Genomic DNA, 22,463 nt, shown 5'->3' with positions numbered 1-22,463 from the left:
GAACCGTAAGACTGAACATTTGTATTGGTTAAGTCACACACTTGCATTGTAATAATTTGTTATGGCAGCCATAGAAAACTAACACAGCACATGACATCTTTCTCCATCCTTTCCTTTTAACCTATTTGCATCCTGAAATTTAAAGTGCTTTTGTCACAGATAACATTTAGTTGGATTGGCTTTTAAAAATCCAGCTGGGGCCAGGTGTGGGGCTCACGCCTGTAATCCCAGCACTTTGGGAGGCCAAGGCAAGCGAATCCCTTGAGGTCAGGAGTTGAGACCAGCCTGGCCCACATGGTGAAACCCCATCTCTTCTAAAAATACAAAAATTAGCCAGGCATGGTGGCAGGTACCTGTAATCCCAGCTACCGGGGAGGCTGAGGCAGGAGAATCACTTAAACTGGAGGTTGCAGTGAGCCAAGATCCTGCCACTGCACTCCAGCCTGGGGGACAGAGCGAGACTCCGTCTCAAAAAAAAAAAAAAGAAAGAGAAAGAAAAATTTTTCCCCTGTGGACTTGGAAGTCTCACTTTTTACATGACCGTGTAAGATATTTGGTTGAATTGTGTGTGCGTGTGTTTGTATATATGTCTACATTACATGTACACATAGATTATATATAATATATAATGTACTTTTTTCCACGTGTATGTATAATCAACAATAAAATGTTTTAAAATTGAGATTATAAAATGAGGCCATCTCTAGATTTCCTTTTTTAGCTCTGACATGTACATTTTAAGATCACAATTCCAGGATAACTTGATGGAAGCAGAAGGAACATTGATAGAGGCTTTAATGTCCAAGGACTGCCTGCAAGAACAGCAAGGCATTTGATTTTTCTGACCCTGGGTACTAACTCAGTGCCTCCCTCTCCCTCAACCACCTGACAAGAGTGGAAGGCACGGCCTTCTTGCCAATGAGCCGCATTACCCCAGGGGAACTTTCTCTCACTTCAGCACATAAGTCCGGGTTTCCCACCAGGATCTGGCTGGACAGCTCTCTAGATGGGCAGGGGGATGGGGAAAGGACATCTTCTCCTGCCCAGATGTTCTGATGAATCCTGTGTGACTAGAGAGGGTGTTCAGGGGTCATTTCATCCAGCCCTCTGCCTCTGGGCAGAACAGAAGCTAACCCTGCTGTAACCACACGTGCACACCGGAGTGGCTAGTGCTTCTGGCTCACACACACTTATGTGTTCTGTGGCTGGACTTCAGATAAACCAGGCCATCATCCTTCAGGGAAATAAAGCAAATACAGCCTTTCCTTGTAACCTTTTGGACCTGTTTCCATAGGCGTTTGCCTTATTAGTATATTGAAGTAGTGATGATAATCCGAGCCAGCCAGCATTTGTATTTCACTTTATGGTTTTCAATTTCTCTGGGTCTTGGTTTCCTCAACCACGGAGTGGGGGCAATAACTGAATCCACATCATAGGTTACTGTGAGGATAAACAATGCATGTCAGTGCATACTCATTTTATTTGATTCTAAGTGAGTGATACACAAGATGTGCACAGTTATTATTCCTGTTTCTCAGATACGGCCAATGATGCCCAGATAGAGCGGGCGAGTTGCTTGAAGTGACACAGCTGATGGAGGCACAGCTGGGGCTGAAACCCACATCTCCTACTCCGAGCCCCTGCCCCTGTTTCTCTGCACCACACATTAGGACCTCTGACGTGAAGACAGCACTTGGGCAGGGAGTTAGCAATGATCCTGAAAATGGACTTGATGATATGATGCCAAGTATGCAAAGGGGACAGAGGTGCACAGAAATAAAGTGACTTGCCCAAATCTAGTACATGCCAGAGCCAGAAACCCCACTCAGACCAGGTTGCCCTGAGTTTTCTCAGTCAGGGTTTCTCTTAAATGCAGCCTGAGGTACAACTTTCTTTGCATCTCGCATAGCAACAGTTAATTGAGGGGATGCAGTGTACAGCCTAGAGATGGGAAGGCGTCTCTGGGTCCCTGTTCTAGTCGCATTCTGAGCTAGGAAACCCTACTCTCCCCTGATGTCTGCCTGATGGGTGGAGCCAGTTCTGCCAGGCACTAAGCATCTGGAACGCTCAGGCCCTCACCCCTTCTCCCAGGACACCATTTCCTTGGAGCTTCTCTGGATTTAAAAGTGGAATACGGTCGTGGAAAAGAATATGGATTCTGGAAAAGGCAGGCATGGGTTTGAACTCTCCTTCTGCCCCTTCCCAGCATTGGGGTCTTGGGGAAGTTATTTAACTTCTCTGAGCCTCAGTTTCCTCCCCTGTACTATGGGTATAATGGAGTTGTGGGAGCACCATGTCTTGCATAGAGTAAATGCTTAACAGATTTTGCATTTAGTAGGAGCAGTGAGAGCTTTCCTGGAGCCAGGAGACTGAGTTTGTCCCTCTGGTCAAGGTACCTGGGGTGAGTTTTTCTCCCTCTGAGCTTCCCTATCCTCATCTGTGAACTGGGTCTGTGTTGGTATCCCCGAGCTTACATCTGTACCTTCTATATGCACAGGAAAGTGCTAGACAAATTGTTTGGGGAGTGAGCCCAGGTCTAAGCAGAACTTTTGGGACCAGCTGAACGTGGGAACATCCCTCCCCTATTGCACCCCCACCCCCGGCCCCAGTAAATGACCGGCCTTGATTTGGAGGTTAGAGGCCTCCATGACAGACATGTTAAACAATCCAGCAAGCCCTGCTGTGAGAAGGGCATAGAAAGAATTTTCCTCTTTTTTTTTTTTTTCTGTAGATACAGTCTTGCTCTGTCACCCAGGCTGGAGCGCAGTGGCATGATCACAGCTCACTGCAACCTTGACCTCCTGGGCTCAAGTGATTCTCCCACCTCAGCCTTCCAAGTAGGTGGGACCACAGACGTGTGCCAACATGCCCAGATAATTATTTTATTTTTTACAGAGACAGGGTCTTCCTGTGTTGCCCAGGCTGGTCTCGAACTTCTGGACTCAAGTGACCCTCCTGCCTTGGACTCCCAACGTGCTGGGATTATAGGCATGAGCCACTGAGCCTGGCCTCCTCTTTCTTTAACGCTGGCTTTGAGAAGGGCATGATGGTAGTGAGTTAAGTATTCTTGAGAAAGCTCCAAGCTGGAGCTACACATCAGAGAATCCTGGTTACTAACCTGTCCTCACTGCCCCCATCCCTGTGGGCTGGGACCATACTCTTTCCCTGGGCCTTGAAAGTCCCACAGCGGAACCAGGTGGAAATGGAATCACATGATTTGGGAGGAAGAAGGACTCACCCACTGTAAGACACCCTTCCACCCCATCAGGCACCCACTACCTCATTCCTGATTAGCAGGCTCTGCCCAAATTTTCCCAGGACAACAGATTTCTGCATCACGAGATGATTATTCAATTTTAGGATGACAAGATGGCTAGAAAGATTTTCCTTAGATTGAGTTGGGATCGACCTTCCTTTGTCTTTCATCCACTGGTCTGAGTCTAGCCCTCTGGAGTCTCATTATACAAGTTAATCCTTAATACCCCTTCTAGTTCTGCCTAGAGGAGGAGACAAGAAGGAGGGAAGCAAGGAGGAAGCCACGTTCCAAGCCACCTAAGCTTTCTTACATCACTCTGTCTACACACAAGCTGCAGGTTGTCACCTTTGACAAATTGCTTTAAAATCTTCTCTTCTTCTAATTGCTGCCAACTCTTCCTCACCCCCACCCACAGAAACTTCTCTAAGAATGACCCAGAAAGTGGGGAGAGTCATAGAACCCCACCCCTGGGGACTTTTGCAGTTTAAATAGCAACATTGAGTAGTTTTCAAGTTTTTTATTTTTTATAATTCTTCAGAAGAATTCCTTTATTAAATAAACACTTACATGAAACTCAAGATGGATGCATAGGTGGGTGGGCAGATGGACGGACGCATGGGTGGATGGTTGGATGAATGGGTGGGTGGATGGTTGGATGAATGGGTGGGTGAATGGATGGGTGGGAGGGAGGGAGGTAAAACAATAGGAATAGTGTAGTTAGGTAGACATACCCTAGAGCCAGATTTCAAAGGCTTGAATCCTTGCCTTGTCATTTACTAGCTGTGTGACATTGAGTAGTCACTTAGACATTCAGCACTTCAGTTTCTCATCTGATGATGGGCATAGAAGTTGAAACCCATCTCATAGGAATATTGTGACTACTGCACAAGTGAATGTATGTGAAGCATTTATGATGGCACCTGGGGCAGTGGGTACCCTGTAAGTGTTTCCTATTATTATTATTATTGTTTGAGACAGAGTCTCACTCTGTCGCCAGGCTTGAGTGCGCGATCTTGGCTCACTGCAACCTCAGCCTCCCAGGTTCAGGCAATTCTCCTGCCTCAGCCTCCGGAGTAGTTGGGATTACAGGGCATGCGCCACCACGCCTAGCTAATTTTTGTATTTTTAGTAGAGACAGGGTTTCACCATGTTGGCCAGGCTGGTCTCGATCTCCTGACCTTATGATCCACCACCCTCGGCCTCCCAAAGTGCTGGGATTACAGTCGTGAGCCACCGCTCCTCGCCTCCTATTATTATTACTGCTAACTGAAGCTGGGGAGAATCTCCCCTGTCCTGACCAGTGCAAGTCCTGAGACATCGGAGCTCCTGGGAAGCATTGCTTTTAGACCACTTAACTAGTTCCTTTTCTCATTTAATGGAGCAGATAATGAGGCCCAGAGAGAAGATATCACTTGCCTAGACTCACACAAAGCCAGATTTTGAACACAGGTCTCCTGACTCTTGGGCTTGGTGATTCTCGGAGATCTTTCCGCATGTGATGAACTGTGGGCTGAAAATCAAGGCAGTACATGAGGAATTTGAGAAGGTCCAGCAACCTGTGGCTCTGACCTGGTCTGAGCTGCTCTGTCTGCTCCTGGACCCCTCCAGGAGGGGTCCCAGAGGCCTTCTGCTAATGAAGATTCAACTCGAGCCCTCTTTCAGAGCGGGCATGGAGGTGGATGAAGGCAGTGAGCTATGAAGCTGAGTTCACACTTGAACCATCTCTTAAGAGCATAGGCTACAAGGTGTTACCTGCAGTACATGCAAAGTGCGGTGATTAATTCACAGATAAGCCTTGTCAGCTTCCCCTCATGCCCTCCCTCTCACTCTTGTTCTGACATATTAGGGCAAGTGTCTCTCTCCTCTCCAGAAAGACAGGCGATCACAGGCAGTGGTGCCCCTCTGACATTTTTGTGGAATCTGCAAGGAGATGGAGGAGAGAGGCCTTTAGTTTGTCAAAACCCGAAGAACTGTTTATCTTCTATCAGGTGACAACCCCTCATTCCTTGACTTAATACATTGATTAACATCTACTATGTGGCCGTGTTAGGCAGGGCCACCTTCTGAGTCTGCGAAGTCAATTCCCCAGTGTCCTGCACTCGAAAGTGTCCTGCATCTGGTTTAACACTCTGCTGTCACGTTAATAATGATATCTTTACACTTCCGTTTTCTCAGCGAAGTCCTGTAGGACAAGGGAGCATGCAGAGGAGCAGAGGGGCCACATGTGATGTGTGTGGCCGCCGTTCCCTCTGCCCCATTCGCGTAATCCTCTCCATGCCCCTGGGGAGCCGTGCTGAGGGGTGTGCGGGAAACTCTGTGGCGAGTGGAGGTCAGTGACCGAGTGAGCGGGGCTCTGACAAACTGGAGAAGCCTCACTTTCCCCTGAAACCAGAACGTGCTTGTACACAGAAAGAAGGCAATGACATTTGAGGAGACACAAATGGCGGAGAAGCCCTGTCGTATCCTCTCTTACTGGAGTTACTTCCCTGTGCTGACCGACCCCTGTGTTGAGATGACATGAAAGGAAAGGGAAGGATACTATGGACACAGTGCCCTGAGGGTGCCCAATCACGTCTCAGAAGCTAAGCAGGGCCAGGCCTCCTTAGTACTTGTATGGAACAAGGAAAGGAGAAGACAGAGCAGCCTATAGCTCCTGTCCTTTCAGTCCTTCCTTAGTGTCCATGATCCCAAGGTAGAGAGCGTTGCTGGAGTGTGTGGGTCTCAGGAAGTGAAACAGAAACAGTTGAGCTAGTTTTGTGCAGCATCTCTACTGTTCTGATAAGAATGAAACACATGCACATGTCTGAGCTATGGAATGTGAATTGTGTAACTGTGTGGATTCTACATATGAGGTCAATGCTAATATTTTCATTTGTAACTTGCATCCTACAATACAAAAACAAATTGTAAAAATTAACAATAATTTAAATTTATTTATTTATTTATTTTTGAGACAGAGTCTCGCTCTGTCACCCAGGCTGGAGCGCAATGGAACAATCTTGTCCAGCTGCAACCTCTGCCTCCCAGGTTCAAGCCACAGTCTCCCGAGTAGCTGGGATTACAGGCACCTGCCACCACGCCCAGCTAATTTGTTGTATTTTTACCACGCCCAGCTAATTTTTTGTATTTTTAGTAAAGATGGGGTTTCACTATGCTGTCCAGGTTGGTCTTGAACTCCTGACCTCGTGATCCACTCACCTCAGGCTCCCAAAGTGCTGGGATTACATGTGTGAGCCATCGCAATTGACCTCACGCCTGTAATCCCAGCACTTTGGGAGGCCAAGGCGGGTGGATCACCTGAGGTCAGGAGTTCGAGACCAACCTGGCCAACATGGAGAGGTGGTCTCCATCTCCTGACCTCGTGATCCGCCCGCCTTGGCCTCCCAAAGTGCTGGGATTACAGGCGTGGGCCACTATGCCCGGCCTTTTTCCTGCTCTTTGAACAGAAGTGCTGCATTTTCATTTTGCGCTGGGCCTCATATGTTATGTAGCTGGTCCTGGTGTTAGGTACCCAGGACACATGACAAACGAAACAGATTCGTTCCCCGCAGAGCTTATTAGTCTAGTGAGAGAAACATACTCAGTTGAATTGTCCCAGAAATACATCATTCTAATAAGACAAGTCTATGAAAAAAGCTTAGAGCATTCCTAATCTTGCCTCTGATCAGGGCAGACTTCTTGGAGGAAGTGAAATTTGAACTGAGATGTGAAGAATGAGCAGGCATTAGTGAGGTAAAGAAGAGAGAAGGAGTGTTGCAAACACAGGGCAGTCTGTGCAAAGGCCCTGAGACACAAGGAGCCTTTGGCTCAAAGACAGCCGTCTGGTTGGGGCATGGATCTGTCTTATAGATCACATTAAGGAACAAATAATTACATTAAAAGTTATGGGATGCCATTAAGGATTTGAATAAGAGAGTCTTACAATCACATCTGTGTTTTCTAAGGGCCTGACACTGATTGGTATGTGAAGTACAGCCTGAAGGGAATAAGACTTGTTAGAAAGGAGGCTATTGGCTGGGTGTGGTGGCTCATGCCTATAATCCCAGCACTTTGGGAGGCTAAGGTGGGAGGATTACTTGAGGCCAGGAGTTCGAGATCAGCCTGGCCAACATGGTGAAACCCTGTCTCTACTAAAAATACAAAAATTAGTGGGTTGTGGTGGTGAGCACCTATAATCCCAGCTGCTTGGGAGGCTGAGGCAGGATAATTGCTTGAACCTGGGAGGCGGAGGTTGCAGTGAGCCCAGATTGCGCCACTGCGCTCCAGCCTGGGTGACAGAGGCTTCCTTTCCAAAAAAAAAAAAAAAAGGAAAGAAGGAAGGAAGGAAGGAAGGAAGGAAGGAAGGAAGGAAGGAAGGAAGGAAGGAAGGAGGCTATTGCGGTAATGCAGGTGAGAGCCCATGGTGGCTTAGGCAGTGGTGGAGATGGAGGAATTGATTGGGTTCAATAAATAGGAGGAAATGCGATGGATTGGGTGGGAGTAGGGAAACAGAGGAGAAGGGGTATCAGGAATGCTGCCTAGGTTTCTGGTCTGTGCCACTGTGTGGATGGTGAGGTCATCTACTAGAGAATGTGTCCGTGGTAGAGGCCAAGGTCTGAAAGTGGAAGGGGAAGAGTGAGAGAGAAGATTGTAAGCTTACCTTTATGTTCAGTTGAGGTCCTTTTGCAACATACAAGCAGCAGTATGAAGAATTCCATTGATATATTTGTCTGGAGCCCAGAAGTGAGGTTTAAATAAGAAGAAATAAACTCGCTCGTAAAAATTGTAGACACACAAAAGGCTTGAACAGGAACTTCACAAAATAGATTATCCAAATGACCAATAAGCACATAAGTACTCAACATCATTAGCCATTAGAAAAATGCAAATTAAAACCACAATGAGATACCATTTCACACTAGAATAACTAAAATTTTAAAAGACTGACAATGCTAAATGTTCCCAGGATGCAGAACAACCAAAATCCTCGTATATTATGGGGGACATGGAAAATTGTACAACTGTTTTGGAAAACAGGTCGTTTCTTCAGAAGTTCAATATATACACACCATACAACTCAGCCATTGCATTCCTATTTACCCCATGGAAATAAAATCATTTGTCTACTGAAATATTTGCAAAATAATGTTCATTGCAGCTCTAGAGATTCTAACCCTCAACGGAAACAACCCAATGTGCATGGATTGTGACTAGATGACAAATGGTGGCCCATCTATACAATGGAATATTGCTCTTCAACAGAAACAACTACCGGTCCATGGAACAACATGCTGAGTGAAAAAAGTCAGATATAAAAGATAACATATGTATGATGCAATTTATATGACACTCTAGAATAGGCAAAACTAATCCTTAGTGACGAAATCAGATCTGAGTTTGCCTGGGGCAGAGAGCGGGGTGGCTGACGGCAAGGAGGTGTGGGGAGGGTTGTGAATTCTGGGGAGTGATGGAGCTGCTCCGCATCTCAATTTTGATGTGGTTACACAACTGTATGCATTTGTCAAAACTCACAGAACTACACTCTAAAACGTATAAATTTTACTGCATGTATATTTTACCTTAATTAAAAATTTTAAAAAATGGAAGATATGGATTTAGGTAAGATTCACTAAGTAATGAGAATAGAGTTGGGTTACAAGAGAACTGCTGCCTCCATCTTGCATGGGAGAAAAATGAAGCTCAGAGAACTGAAGTGGCTTCCCCAGGATCACATAGCTACTATGTAGCATAGCCGGGGCTCAAAACCAGAGCCTTCTGATCAGAAGGCCCATATTCTTTGCCTCCCATCGACCAAGCCCAGGCCAATGGCTGAGCATGATGGCCAAGCAGGGAGGAGGGCCAGCTCCTCTTCAAGGAGGAAAACAGTGTGCCGTTCTTTATGTATGTAAATGACGTTCTGTTCCTCACCCATCACCAATCACACAGGTACTTAGGTTGCAAGGTGTGGGGACTGCCATGGTGATGATGGCTCTCCCCACCAGTCCTCAGTGGGAATACCAGCAAGATTCCAGGCCACAGTAAGGGATTCTTTCTGGGCTCTCCAGACACCCAGAGGGTCACGATGAGATCTGTTCCAGAGGAGAAATCATACCCTGCCCCAAGCGACCAGGGATCTTGACACTGATATAGCTCTTTACTCTTTCCAACTCCAGAAGTATTAACTAGAAACAACTACATTTTCCAGCCCTGAGCTCGTGGACCAGCTCTAGATCTTGGGATCTGATCTCTCCCTACGACTGTTACAACTGCCTCAAGATGGCTCACTCTGCCTCCCGTCCCATCCCACTCCTAATCGCTCCCCACACTGCTACAAGAGGGGTTTCCTTATACCTTATACAAAAATTAACTCAGATAGATTAAAGACTTAAATGTAAAACCCCAAACCATAAAAATCCTAGAAGAAAATCTAGGCAATACCATTCAGAACATAGGCATGGGCAAAGATTTTATGATGAAATTGCCAAAAGCAATTGCAACAAAAGCTAAAATTGACAAATGGGACCTAATTAAACTAAAGAGCTTCTGAACAACAAAAGAAACTATCATCAGAGAGCACAGGTAACCTACAGAATGGGAGAAAATTTTCACAATCTATTCATCTGACAAAGGTCTAATATCCAGAATTTATGAGGAACTTAAACAAATTTACAAGAAAAAAACCAACCCCATCAAAAAGTGGGCAAAGACATGAACAGACACTTCTCAAAAGAAGACATTTATGCAGCAAGCAAACATATGAGAAAAAACTTAACATCACTGATCATTAGAGAAATGCAAATCAAAACCATAGTGAGATATCACTTATGCCCGTCAGAATGGCAATTATTAAAAAGTCAAGAAACACAGATGCTGGGGAGGCTGTGGAGAAATCGGAATGCTTTTATACTGCTGGTGGGAATGTAAATTAGTTCAACCATTGTGGAAGACAGTGTGGCGATTCCTCAAGGGTCCAGAACCAGAAATACCATTTGACCCAGGAATCCCATTACTGGATATATACCCAAAGGAATAGAAATCATTCTTTTATAAAGACACATGCACACGTATGTTTATTCACAATAGCAAAGACATGGAACCAACCCAAATGTCCATCAGTGGTAGACTGGATAAAGAAAATGTGGTACATATACACCATGGAATACTATGCAACCACAAAAAGGAATGAGATCATGTCCTTTGCAGGGACATGGATAAAGCTGGAAAGCATCATCCTCAGCAAACTAACTCAGGAACAGAAAACCAAACACTGCATGTTCTCACTCATAAGTGGAAGCTGAACAATGACAGCACATGGACACGGAAGGGGAACAACACACACCAGGGCCTGTTATGGGGGTGAAGGGAGGGAGAGCATCAGGACAAACAGCTAATGCATGCGGGGCTTAATACGTAGGGGACAGGTTGATAGGTGCAGCAAACCACCATGGCACACATTTACCTATGTAACAAGCCTACACGTTCTGCACATGTATCCTAGAACTTAAAATAAAATAAAATAAACCCAGGGAGGTAAAGACAAGAGGGAAAGAAGGGAAACAGAAACAAGAAAGGACAGTGCCAGAAGAGGGAGTCAGGCAGAAGAGGGAAGGGAGGGAGAGGAGGAGTGCACAGGAGAGCTGGACAGAGGAAGGCCTGGCGGGGCCACCATAGTTCTCCGGCTCTTCTTTGCCTGGCCAATGCCCAGAGGACCCTGCTCCCCTGGGAGCCGGGACCACACCTGCCCTTCTGTGTGTCAGCCAAGGGCAACTGGCATCCAGCAAGTGGCAGCTCCCTCATCATCCTGTCTGATCCGAATTCAACCCGCTTTCAGCCACGTGACCATGGTGGCTCCTCCCCAGGGTGGAGGTCTGTCCTGAGGCTGTCTGCACTTCCCAATGGAGCTGGCTTTGAACCCACAGCTCTTGCCTCCCTTTCCATTCCCTAGAAGGCTGGCTGCCCCTAGGGATGCTTTTGCACCAAGCCACTTTCTCCAGCTGGGGACTAGCATCAGGAGAACTCCCTTCTGTCTCGTAGGTCTGGAATGAAATGATGAGAGTGACCTTGGTCAAGTTTGACTGCTCTGTATCCAGCCATCCTCGTGTATAAAGAGGAGGAAAGGAGAGGCACTTCTGTTGCTACTGACCAGTTACTGAGTGTGGCATTGTGCAGATCACTGCACACACCTAAAGCAACCAGATGTATATCCACAGTCATCAGTGTTTTACAGAACATAGGAATAGACTCACTGTTCATTCCCCACCTGCATGACTGCATTTTCTATCATAAAGGATGTGTCAAGGGAAACTGTTAGAGTTCTGACTCTAGAGGTCCACAGCCAGAAAATGGCCTCCAGCCTCCCAGTCTCTTCCTGCTCATCATCATAACCACCCTCCATCCATGAACCCCCATGGCTCACTCGTTTTCTCTGCTAGTACTTAGTGAGCACCTCCTGTGACCTGGGCATGCAGCAGTAAATAAAACAGGCAAACACACTGGAGAGAAAGAAATCCTGGGAGGCTGAGGTGGGAGGATCACTTGAGCCCAGGAGCTCAAGACCAGTCTGGGTAACATGGTGAAACCCTGTATCTACAAAAAAAGAAAAAAAAAATGCAATGTGGTGTGCACCTGTAGTCCCAGCTACCTGGGAGGCTGGGGCAGAAGATTCGCTTGACCTGGGAGGCTGAGGTTGCAGTGAGCCGAGATCATGTCACTGCACTCCAGGCTGGGTGACAGAACCTGTGTCAAAAAAAAAAAAAAAAAGGAAGAAAGAAGAAGAAGAAAGGAAATACGGCATCTTGGGGAGGGGGATGGAAGCGGGCTGCAATTTTTAAAAGGGTAGCCAGGGAAGTCTTTACTGAGATTTTTAAGTAAAAATCTGAAGGAAGCAAGGGAGTGAGTCAAGCATTTACATGCAGGAAGGGCCCTCTAGGAGGAGACAGCAGTGAGAGCAAAGGCTGGGAAGCAGACGCAGGCCTGGTGGCTTTGAAGAACAGCAGAGGGCTGACGTGGCTAAAGCAGAGGGAGTCAGGGCAGTGTGGTAGGAAGTGAAGGCAGGGAGACGGGGGAGGTGCGGATTGCTGGGGCATCACAGGCTGTGTGACTCCCAATTGCCATGTGACAAATTCCCACAAATCCAGCAGCTGCAAACACGATCCACTGTCCCCCGTTTCTGCAGGTCAGGAGTTGGCACAGCCTAACTGGTCCTCTGTAAAGTGCCATCAAGCTGTCAGCCCACACTAGGTTCTCATCTAGGGCTCGGCTGTGTGGATGGCTCTGCTTCCAAGCTCACACGGCAGCTTTCAGTCCATGCAGGCTGCTGGATACAAGACCTCAGCTTCCTGCTGAGCGTCGACTGGAGGCGGCTGTTAGCTCCTTGCAGCTGATCTCCTCCATGAGGCAGCTTGCAACACGGCAGTCTGCTTCTTCAAAGGCGGCGAGAGAGAGAGTCCCCAGAAAGACAGGTTATTATCTTAACATTTTATTTATTTATTTTTTGAGACAGAGTCTCGCTCTGCCACTGAGGTTGGAGTGCAATGGCATGATCTTGGCTCACTGCCACCTCCACCTCCTGAGTTCAAGCGATTCTCCTGCCTCAGGCTCTCGAGTAGCTGTGATTACAGGCATGCACCACTATGCCCAGCTAATTTTTGTATTTTAGTAGAGGTGGGGTTTTGCCATGTTGGCCAGCCTGGTCTCGAACTCCCGAACTCAGGTGATCCACCCGCCTTGGCCTCCCAAAGTGTTGGGATTACAGGCATGAGCCACTGCGCCCGGCCAGTGATCTTATGTAATATGGTCAGTACATGAATCACATATATACTGCCACCTTCATAAGCAAGCCACAGGTTCTGTTTACAACCAGAGAAGGGGATTATTCAAGGGTGTGAATGGCAGAGGTGGGGGTTGTGAGGGTCACCTTAGTATCTGCCACCACAGCCTATCCTCTCACGTCCCTTATGCATGTGAAGTACATTCACCCCTCTCAAGATCCCTCATCTTCCAGTCCAGAATCTCATCTAAATCGGGTTTAGGTGTAGAACAGATTTCTTTGGATGTTCCTCCGATCTGGAAAACTAAAGATACAAGTTATCTGCCTCCTACATATGCAACACACAATGGTGGGTAAAGCTTGAGACATTGCTGTTCCGAAAGAGGTCGCAGGGGAGGGATGAAGGAATGGTGATTCTGAAATCCAGCAGGACAAATGCTGGTGTTCCCTAAATGGGTTTAAGATGTGGGAATATTCCATGTCTCTTGGTTCCGCCTTCTGGGCTTCCGCCTCTGGGTCTTCCTTCTTTTTTCAAGAAAGATCCATGTGTTTGCCGCCAAGTAGTTTTATCAGCCTTCTTCTTGACAGTCGAGTTGGGGGCTCTGACAGTCTTCTTTCATTTTGCACTCTGTCCCTTACAGACCAATCTGCCAGCACTCTGGGTGAAACAGCTTTCTCAAACCCTTTGCCTGTCTTCTGTGGGTTTCAGTGGGGCTCACAGTCGGTTTGTCAAGAGCCATACCCAGGAATCTGTTAGAGATAAGCTCTTCTCTACCTTTCTACCTTCAGCTCCTGCCAAGATGGCCCCCGGGGTAACTCACTGAAGCTTCCCAGAGGCCCTAAGGTTTGGTTGAGAGGTTCTGCATGGTACACCCTTAATCTCTTGCAACAGGTCTCTGTGTGACTCATCGCTACTCCCATCCTTTGATCTTTATGCAGAGTCAACAAAAGACTGTACAGTTACACCCTACGCCACATGCTCAGAAGCCGTTTGTTAATTTCAGCATCTTTTGCCATGTGGGGAGACGGACAGTTTTCAAAATCATCAAGTCCTGATTCAATTTTAACAGTTTAAAAACCAGTCTCTTTCTCAATTTCTCTCTCTTCTCTCACACTGTATTATAAGCACTAAGAAGAAACCAGGCAGCACCCTCAACATTTTACTTGGAAAGCTCCTCAGCTGCATCCCCAATGTATCACTTACATGCGTTTTCCACATAACTGCAGGTGACCATTTTTCTAAGCTTTCTGCTCCTACCTAACAAGGATCCCTCTCCTCCAGCTTCTAGCGCTAAAATCCTCACTGCTTTGAGCAGTGGCGAGTCCTCCGAGCCCAGATATCCAGCAGCAGTCTGTTCACCATAGAGTCTGTCTGTCACCACCTGGGCCATTTTTAAGGCACCAGGGCTTTCGTCTGAGATGAGGCTTTGAGCTGAGGAGCCACATGATCTGACATGGTTAAGGTGCTCCGGCTTCCCTGTTGAGAATAGACTGAAGGGGCAAAAATGGAAGCAGAAGAGCAGTTCGGGGCTCCTGTGAAACCCCATGGAAGGCAGGGTCTGGGCTGTGTCACTGGACTGACACTAGCACCGTCCGCTCGCACTTCTGAGAGGTCCCTGGAACTTCCCCAGGGGAGGAGACTCCTTGCCAGCCGGCCTCAGCCCCTCCCCTTTCAACTTCACTCAGGACCTGGCCTCCCCTCCTTAAGGTCTCTGGAGCCGAATGCACACTTCAACCCACTCTCACAGACAGCTCTTCCTTCGACTGCGTTCTGTCTGTCCACAAAATATCACCAAAGAGTCTTCTGTGAGTGCAGCATGGTGTGAACACTGGGAGTACCAGGAGAAATAAGACAGCTGCTGTGCTGGAGAAGCTTGCGCCCAGTGGTGGTGATACTGCCGGAGGTAAGACCACTATGCCAGCACGGGAACAAAGATGGCAGGGGCACAGGGCAATTCAGGAGTGCAGATCTGGGGGCATCTGAGGGGCTCCTAAGCCTCATATAAATGATATGTCACAGCCTGCTACGGGAAACACCTTCTTAAGCGTTGGAGTTTTCTCTGTGCACCCTATCCCCGCCCTACCAAGCCACCCTTTGTCCTGCCTTCAGGAGCCTCTGCTTGGCCTCCCTAATTCCTCTCTTCTCCTTGAAGCCAGAGTGAGGTCCCTCTGGGCAGCCTTTATGTCTAGAGAGAGCCGTCCAATAGAAACATAAGGTGAGCAACATGCATAATTTTAAAATTTCTAGTAGCTACATTAAGCATTTTTAAGTGAAATTAACTTTAATAAGACATTTACTCAACCCAATATATCCAAAAGATTATGATTTCAACATGCAATCCTATTTTAAAAACGACTAATGAGGTACCTGAAAAAAAAAATCCCTTTTCATACTAAGTCCTAGAAGGTCTTTATTTTATACTTATAGGACATCTGAGTTTGGATGTTACCTTTTTATTGGAAGTATGGGATCTGTATTTAGATTTCACTGAATTTACACTGAAAAGGTAGGTTCACATACCCAAGTTGTCTCACACATAATTCAATGTTTTCTGGTAACTGGATGGAGTATCAATTTTTATATTTATCTTTGCATTAGTTAAAAAACAAATCAATGGTTCAGGTCCTCAGCCGCACATAGGCAGCTTTCTCCATGGTCCAAATAGTTGCCCGAATTCACCCAGACCCCGCTGTCCTCCCCTTTTTCACGCAGACATTCAAACAACTGCCTCCCTTCCTCCCGGCACCCCCACCCCATCACCAGCAGCTTCGGAACCAGTTTCCCTCCTGTCCTCATCTCAGCCTCCCACGACTCACACACACAGCTGGCTCCCGTGGCCCACTTTTGACCTGGTCCTCATAATCTATGCATAAACATTAACATACCAGAGAGTCAATCTGCATACTGATTACTTCTGCTCTGGTCATATTCTTGCTTCCAGGATCAGGAGGCTTTCTCCGCACCCCAAACTGGGCCTGAGGAAGTCATGTCTTGCCTTCCTGTCCCCCCTCCTGTGGTTGCTTCTCTTATGAGACAAGGGGTGTCTCAGGACAGGGAGGATGCCAGCACTTGGGTGGTAGCAGTTTGGGGAGTGCCCGTTGGGGTGTGTGTTGGGGGAGGAGGACTTTTCACATATGGCTCATTGTGTCAGGATGATTTCCTTGTTAAATAAGCACCTAAGGGATGATTTCACATTTCATACTTCTAAGTTTTTATAATTTAAATTCCTTCCCCCAGGCGGGTCTTTTTTTTTTTTTTTTCCTCAAGCTTTAGATCTCTGGCTAGAATTGGTCTGATTTGCATAATCCTGCCCCTGAGATTTAGCCCCACCCCTGAGAGCCCCCTCAGAGCCACCCACAGCCAGGACACCTCTGCTGGCCTCCTCTTCCCCAGCCTTCCCACGTGTGGCAGGCCCCTGGCTCTGGCCTCCCCCTATCTGGAAATGAGCCAGCGGCACCGCTGCTGACAGTGGCTCAGATAATCCTCCCTGAGCTGTTCCAAGGATTAGTTCTGCTGCCCTGTGCCCAGCTCCCACACAAGTGGGGTTTCGGGGCTGTGGACCCTGTGCCAGGAAAGGAAGGGCGCAGCTCCTGTAATGCAGAGCAGCCGGGGCAGTGGGCACCAGGCTTCAGGCTCCCTTTCTCACCCTACGGAGGGCAGGCCCCTGAGCTCCATTCTCCCCCAAGGCTGCAGAGGGGGCAGGAATTGGGGGTGGCAGGAGAGCCGTAAGGTCTCCAGGTGGGTCATTCTGGGCTCAGAGATGGGTGCCGAAGCTCCCATGCCCTCCCTGTGAAAATGGAGTCCTCGCTCACCTGGGAGAGCCAGCTGCTGCCTTGAGAAGGATGCATTTATGGCTTCATGAAGTCTTTCCTGACCCCGATGCTGCTGACTATAGCTAAGCCTGAGCAAACCTGGGGGAGCCTCATTTTGGCATGATAAAGAGAAGGTTTCTTCTAAACCCACTGGCCATGATCCCAGGATTATAACACATTCTGGCTCAAGTCCAGGACTTTGCAGAACACAGGAGATCCTCCACGAGAGGTAGTATAATATAGAGGATATATGTGCTTATTAGGAGGCTGCAGCCAGGCGCGGTGGCTCACACCTGTAATCCCAGCACTTTGGGAGGCCGAGGCGGGTGGATCATGAGGTCAGGAGATCGAGACCATCCTGGCTAACACGGTGAAACCCCGTCTCTACTAAAAATTCAAGAAGTTAGCCGGGCGTGGTGGCGGGCGCCTGTAGTCCCAGCTACTCGGGAGGCTGAGGCAGAAGAATGGCATGAACCCGGGAGACGGAGCTTGCAGTGAGCTGAGATCCGGCCACTGCACTCCAGCCTGGGCGACAGAGCGAGACTCCACCTCAAAAAAAAAAAAAAAAAAGAAAGAAAAAGAGGCTGCCTGTCTGACCTTGGACAAGTTCTTTTATTTATTTATTTATTATTATCTTTGTTTTATAGAGACAAAGTCTCACTATGTTGCTCAGGCTGGTCTCAAACTCCTGACCTCAAGTGATCCTCCCACCTTAGCCTCCCAAAGTGGTGGGATTATAGGCATGAGCTACTGCACCTGGCCGACCCTGGGCAAGTTCTTATACCCCTCAAAGCCTCATTTTTCTCTCGTAAAAGGGAATGATGGTAATATTTTCCCCGCCAAATTATTGTAAGTATTACACATTGTATATGTATCTTGCACACGATTAAGCTCTAAACACTTGTTAGGAAGCAGGAGTGGCATTTGAAACAAACAGCTCTTTTCCCACAGGTCGGATGCCCTCACAGAATTGAGATTATACATGTAAAGCAGCAAGCGCCTAGCCTGGCACAGAGGAGGCGGGCTAAACATGACATCCAGCATGTGGTCAGTGGAATCCAGTATTCCTACCCCTCTCTCTAGTCTCCTCTCCACCCCTCTCCCTTTCAGGGGCACCAAACTGCTTGTGGTCTTGCCTATTCCCACTCCCTGCCCAACTGAACATTTTCTCACCTCCTGATCATCAGCAGCAGAAACTGGCTACTCTTCCTCCGGGCAGACAGCCAGACTGTATTTCCCAGCTGCCCCTGCAGTGAGATGTGGCCATCGGAGCCAGCACTGGCCAATGGACTCTGCCGGGAGTGATGCACGCTGCCTCCAGGCTTGTCCCTGAAACCTCCCACGTGGCCTCTGCCTGCTCTTCCCACTTCCAAGGAGCACGACAATCATGGAAGACCCAGATTCGCAATGGCAGAGCCATAGATGGGAGGAACCTGGGTCTTTGACTTAAAGTATCACGGATTTGGACGTTTTCTTAGTGAGAAATAAGCTTCCATTGTGTTTAAGCCTTTATTTGTTTATAGTTGGTTACAGCAACTGCCTTCTTTTTTTTTTTTTTTTTTTTTTTTGAGACGGAGTCTCACCCTGTTGCCCAGGCAGGAGTGCAGTGGTGCGATCTGGGCTCACCGCAAGCTCCGCCTCCTGGGTTCATGCCATTCTCCTGCCTCAGCCTCCCAGTGGCTGGGATTACAGGCGCTCGCCACCATGCCCGGCTAATTTTTTGTATTTTTAGTAGAGACGGGGTTTCACCGTGTTAGCCAGGATGGTCTCGATCTCCTGACCTCGTGATCTGCCAGCCTCAGCCTCCCAAAGTGCTGGGATTACAGGCGTGAGCCACCGCGCCCAGCCAACTGCCTTCTTTTAATTAAAACACTCATGCTGTTTCATGTTGCTGGAATGCTTGTAACCCTGCCCTGCTTCACCAGGGTAACCCCTACTTGGCCTTTAAGTTTATCTCTGCCGTCACACCGTCCAGAAGGCCTTCTCCCAGCACCACGACCCCTCCACCAAGGGTTAGATGTCTCCCGCAGATGCTGCACAGCTGGCTGCCCTTGGCCTACCCTCCCCTTCTTTGTCATAGAATCCTAAGACTCCTGTGCAGTTAGAAGCAGTCGTGTGGTCTAGTGCTGGACAGTAAGACATAAGAGCAAGTCGCTGGGTGGAGATTCTTAGGAAAGCTTTTTAAAAAGAAAGAGATTGGGCTCCTTTCTGCCTTTTACCATTTTTGTGTATGCTTGCCTTCTTCCCACCTGGGACTCTGATGCAGCACCTGTGAATGGCCACACATATTAGAAGTCTTAGGCTGAAACCCACGTTCTCAGGCAGAGTAGAAGGAAGTCCTGGGTTCCTGAAGGCACCATGGAGCCACCACGTCAGCCCCATGCTGCCGACCTCCTTTCTCCTGTTGTGTGGAGAATACGAACCCTGGTGCTTGAGCCTGCGGTCGGGTTTCTCTTGGCCACAGTTAAGAAAGTAATCTTAACTGGGTGAGCTCCTCTGTGAGTGCTCCTAGGCACCTGGCTCCCCTCCGTGGCGCCTATCAAAACGCGCATCTCACTCGCATCATCTGATTGTGTGTCTCCTTCCCTGGCTTGCTTGAAGGCACAGGGCAAACAATCAATAATTGTGCTGAGAGAATGGTGACAGGTACATTGTTGTGTTTTTCTCATCCTGGATCTGAGGAAAGGGAAAGGTTTCCCAGAAGGACACAGAAAAGGCCAGTAGCATTTCCTCCTCATTTCCTCCCCATTTCCTCCTCATTTCCTCCCCATTTCCTCCTCATTTCCTCCCCATCTCCTCCCCATTTCCTCTATAGGTGAAGCATCAGCTCTGTGATCTCTGAGGTCTTTCAAGCTGTTACTTTTTTTGATTCCACCTCATATGCAGTAAATTTCCACACCAAAAAGGAGAAGAAAGTATCAAACATAGCCTTGGACCTCACATTGGTGAAAGTCAAGGAATACATGCAGGATAAAAACAATGAGTACTTGTAGGGCACTTCTTATGCCACAGCATCTTTTTTTTTTTTTTTTCTCAGACAGAATCTGACTCTGCTGTCCAGGCTGGAGTGCGGTGGTGTGACCAAGGCTCACTGCAGCCTTGACTTCCTGGACTCCAGCAATCCTCCTGCCTCAGCCTCCTGAGTAGCTGGGACTACAGGTGCATGCCACCACACTCAGCTAATTTTTTATTTTTTATAGAGACAGGTCTCATTTTGTTGCCCAGGCTGGTCTCAAACTCCTGGGCTCAACTGATCCTCCTGTGTCAGCCTCCCAAAGTGTTGGGATTATACTCTAGTTGCTCTTCAGATCGTATAAATCTCTCACCTTTGAGAGCAGTGGTTCTCCCAGCACATCATTTGAACTCTGAGAACAGACAGACTGCCTCCTCAAGTGGGTCCCTGACCCCTATGTAGCCTAACTGGGAGACATCTCCCAGTAGGGGCCGACAGATACTTCACATAGGTGGCTGCCCCTCTGGGACGAAGCTTCCAGAGGAAGGATCAGGCAACAATATTTGCTGTTCTGCAATATTTGCTGTTCTGCAGCATCCCCTGGTGATACCCCAGCAAACAGGGTCTGGAGTGGACCTCCAGCAAACACCAACAGGTCTGCAGCTGAGGGACCTGACTGTCAGAAGGAAAACTAACAAACAGAAAGGAATAGCATCAACATCAACAAAAAGGACATCCACACCAAAACCCCATCTGTAGGTCACCAATATCCAAGACCAAAGGTAGATAAAACCACAAAGATGGGGAGAAACCAGAGCAGAAAAGCTGAAAATTCTAAAAACCAGAGTGCCTCCACCTCTTCTCCAAAGGATTGCAGCTGCTTGCCAGGAATGGAACAAAGCTGGATGGAAGTTGACTTTGACGAGTTGACAGAAGTAGGCTTCAGAAGGTTGATAATAACAAACTTCTCCGAGCTAAAGGAGCATGTTCTAACCTATTGCAAGGAAGCTAAAAACCTTGAAAAAAGGTTAGACGAATGGCTAACTAGAATTTAAACAGTGTAGAGAAGACCTTAAATGACCTAATGGAGCTGAAAACCATGGGATGAGAACTTCGTGACACATGCACAAGCTTCAATAGCCGATTCGATCAAGTGGAAGGAAGGGTATCAGTGACTGAAGATCAAATTAATGAAATAAAGTGAGAAGACGAGGTTAGAGAAAAAAACAGTAAAAAGAAATGAACAAAGCCTCCAAGAAATATGGGACTATGTGAAAAGACCAAATCTACATTTCATAGGTATACCTGAAAGTGATGGGGAGAATGGAACCAAGTTGGAAAACACTCTTCAGGATATTATCCAGGAGAACTTCCCCAACCTAGTAAGGCAGGCCAACATTCAAACTCAGCAAATACAGAGAACACCACAAGGATACTCCTCAAGAATAACAACCCCAAGACACATAATTGTCAGATTCACCAAGGTTGAAATGAAGGAAAAAATGTTAAGGGCAGCCAGAGAGAAAGATCGGGTTACCCACAAAGGGAAGCCCATCAGACTAACAGCGGATCTCTTGGCTGAAACTCTACAAGCCAGAAGAGAGTGGGGGCCAATATTCAAAATTTTTAAAGAAAAGAATTTTCAACCCAGAATTTCATATCCAACCAAACTAAGCTTTATAATGAAGGAGAAATAAAAGCCTTTACAGACAAGTAAATGCTGAGAGATTATGTCACCACCAGGCCTGCCTTACAAGAGCTCCTGAAGGAAGCACTAAATACGGAAAGAAACAACCGGTACCAGCCACTGCAAAAACATGCCAAATTGTAAAGACCATTGATGCTATGAAGAAACTGCATCAACCAACAGGCAAAATAACCAGCGAACATCATAATGACAGGATCAAATTCACATATAACAATATTAACCTTAAATGTAAATGGGCTAAATGGCCCAATTAAAAGACACAGACTGGCAAATTGGATAAAGGTTCAAGACCCAACAGTGTGCTGTATTCAGGAGACCTATCTCATGTGCAGAGACCCACACAGGCTCAAAATAAAGGGATGGAGGCCGGGCACGGTGGCTCAAGCCTGTAATCCCAGCACTTTGGGAGGCCGAGGCGGGTGGATCACGAGGTCAGGAGATTGAGACCATCCTGGCTAACATGGTGAAACCCTGTCTCTACTAAAAATACAAAAAACTAGCCGGGCGCGGTGGCGGGCGCCTGTAGTCCCAGCTACTCGGAGGCTGAGGCGGGAGAATGGCGTGAACCCGGGAGGCGGAGCTTGCAGTGAGCCGAGATCGCGCCACTGCACTCCAGCCTGGGTGACAGAGTGAGACTCCGTCTCAAAAAAAAAAAAAAAAAAAAAAAAAAAAAGGGATGGAGAAAGATCTACCAAGCAAATGGAAAACAAAACAAAACAAAACAAAAATCAGGGGTTGCAATCCTAGTCTCTGATAAAACAAACTTTAAACCAACAAAGATCAAAAGAGACAAAGAAGGCCATTACATAATGGTAAAGGGATCAGTTCAACAAGAAGAGCTAACTATCCTAAATACATATGCACCCAATACAGGAGCACCCAGATTCATAAAGCAAATCCTTAGAGACCTACAAAGAGACTTAGCCTCCCACACAGTAATAATGGGAGACTTTAACACCCTACTGTCAATATTACACAGATCAAT

At 47.4% G+C, this 22,463-nt stretch overlaps 1 pseudogene; it reads left to right on the top strand.

The window, feature by feature from the left end:
* Positions 1-7,639: 7,639 nt before the first annotated feature.
* Positions 7,640-18,073, top strand: LOC144332998 (uncharacterized; annotated as a pseudogene).
* The last annotated feature ends 4,390 nt before the right edge of the window (positions 18,074-22,463 follow it).

The sequence above is a fragment of the Macaca mulatta genome, chromosome 11 (assembly GCF_049350105.2).
Source record: "Macaca mulatta isolate MMU2019108-1 chromosome 11, T2T-MMU8v2.0, whole genome shotgun sequence".
Taxonomy (NCBI): Eukaryota; Metazoa; Chordata; class Mammalia; order Primates; family Cercopithecidae; genus Macaca; species Macaca mulatta.
Note: the sequence above shows the minus strand (reverse complement) of the source record. Positions and strands in the feature narration are given on the sequence as shown.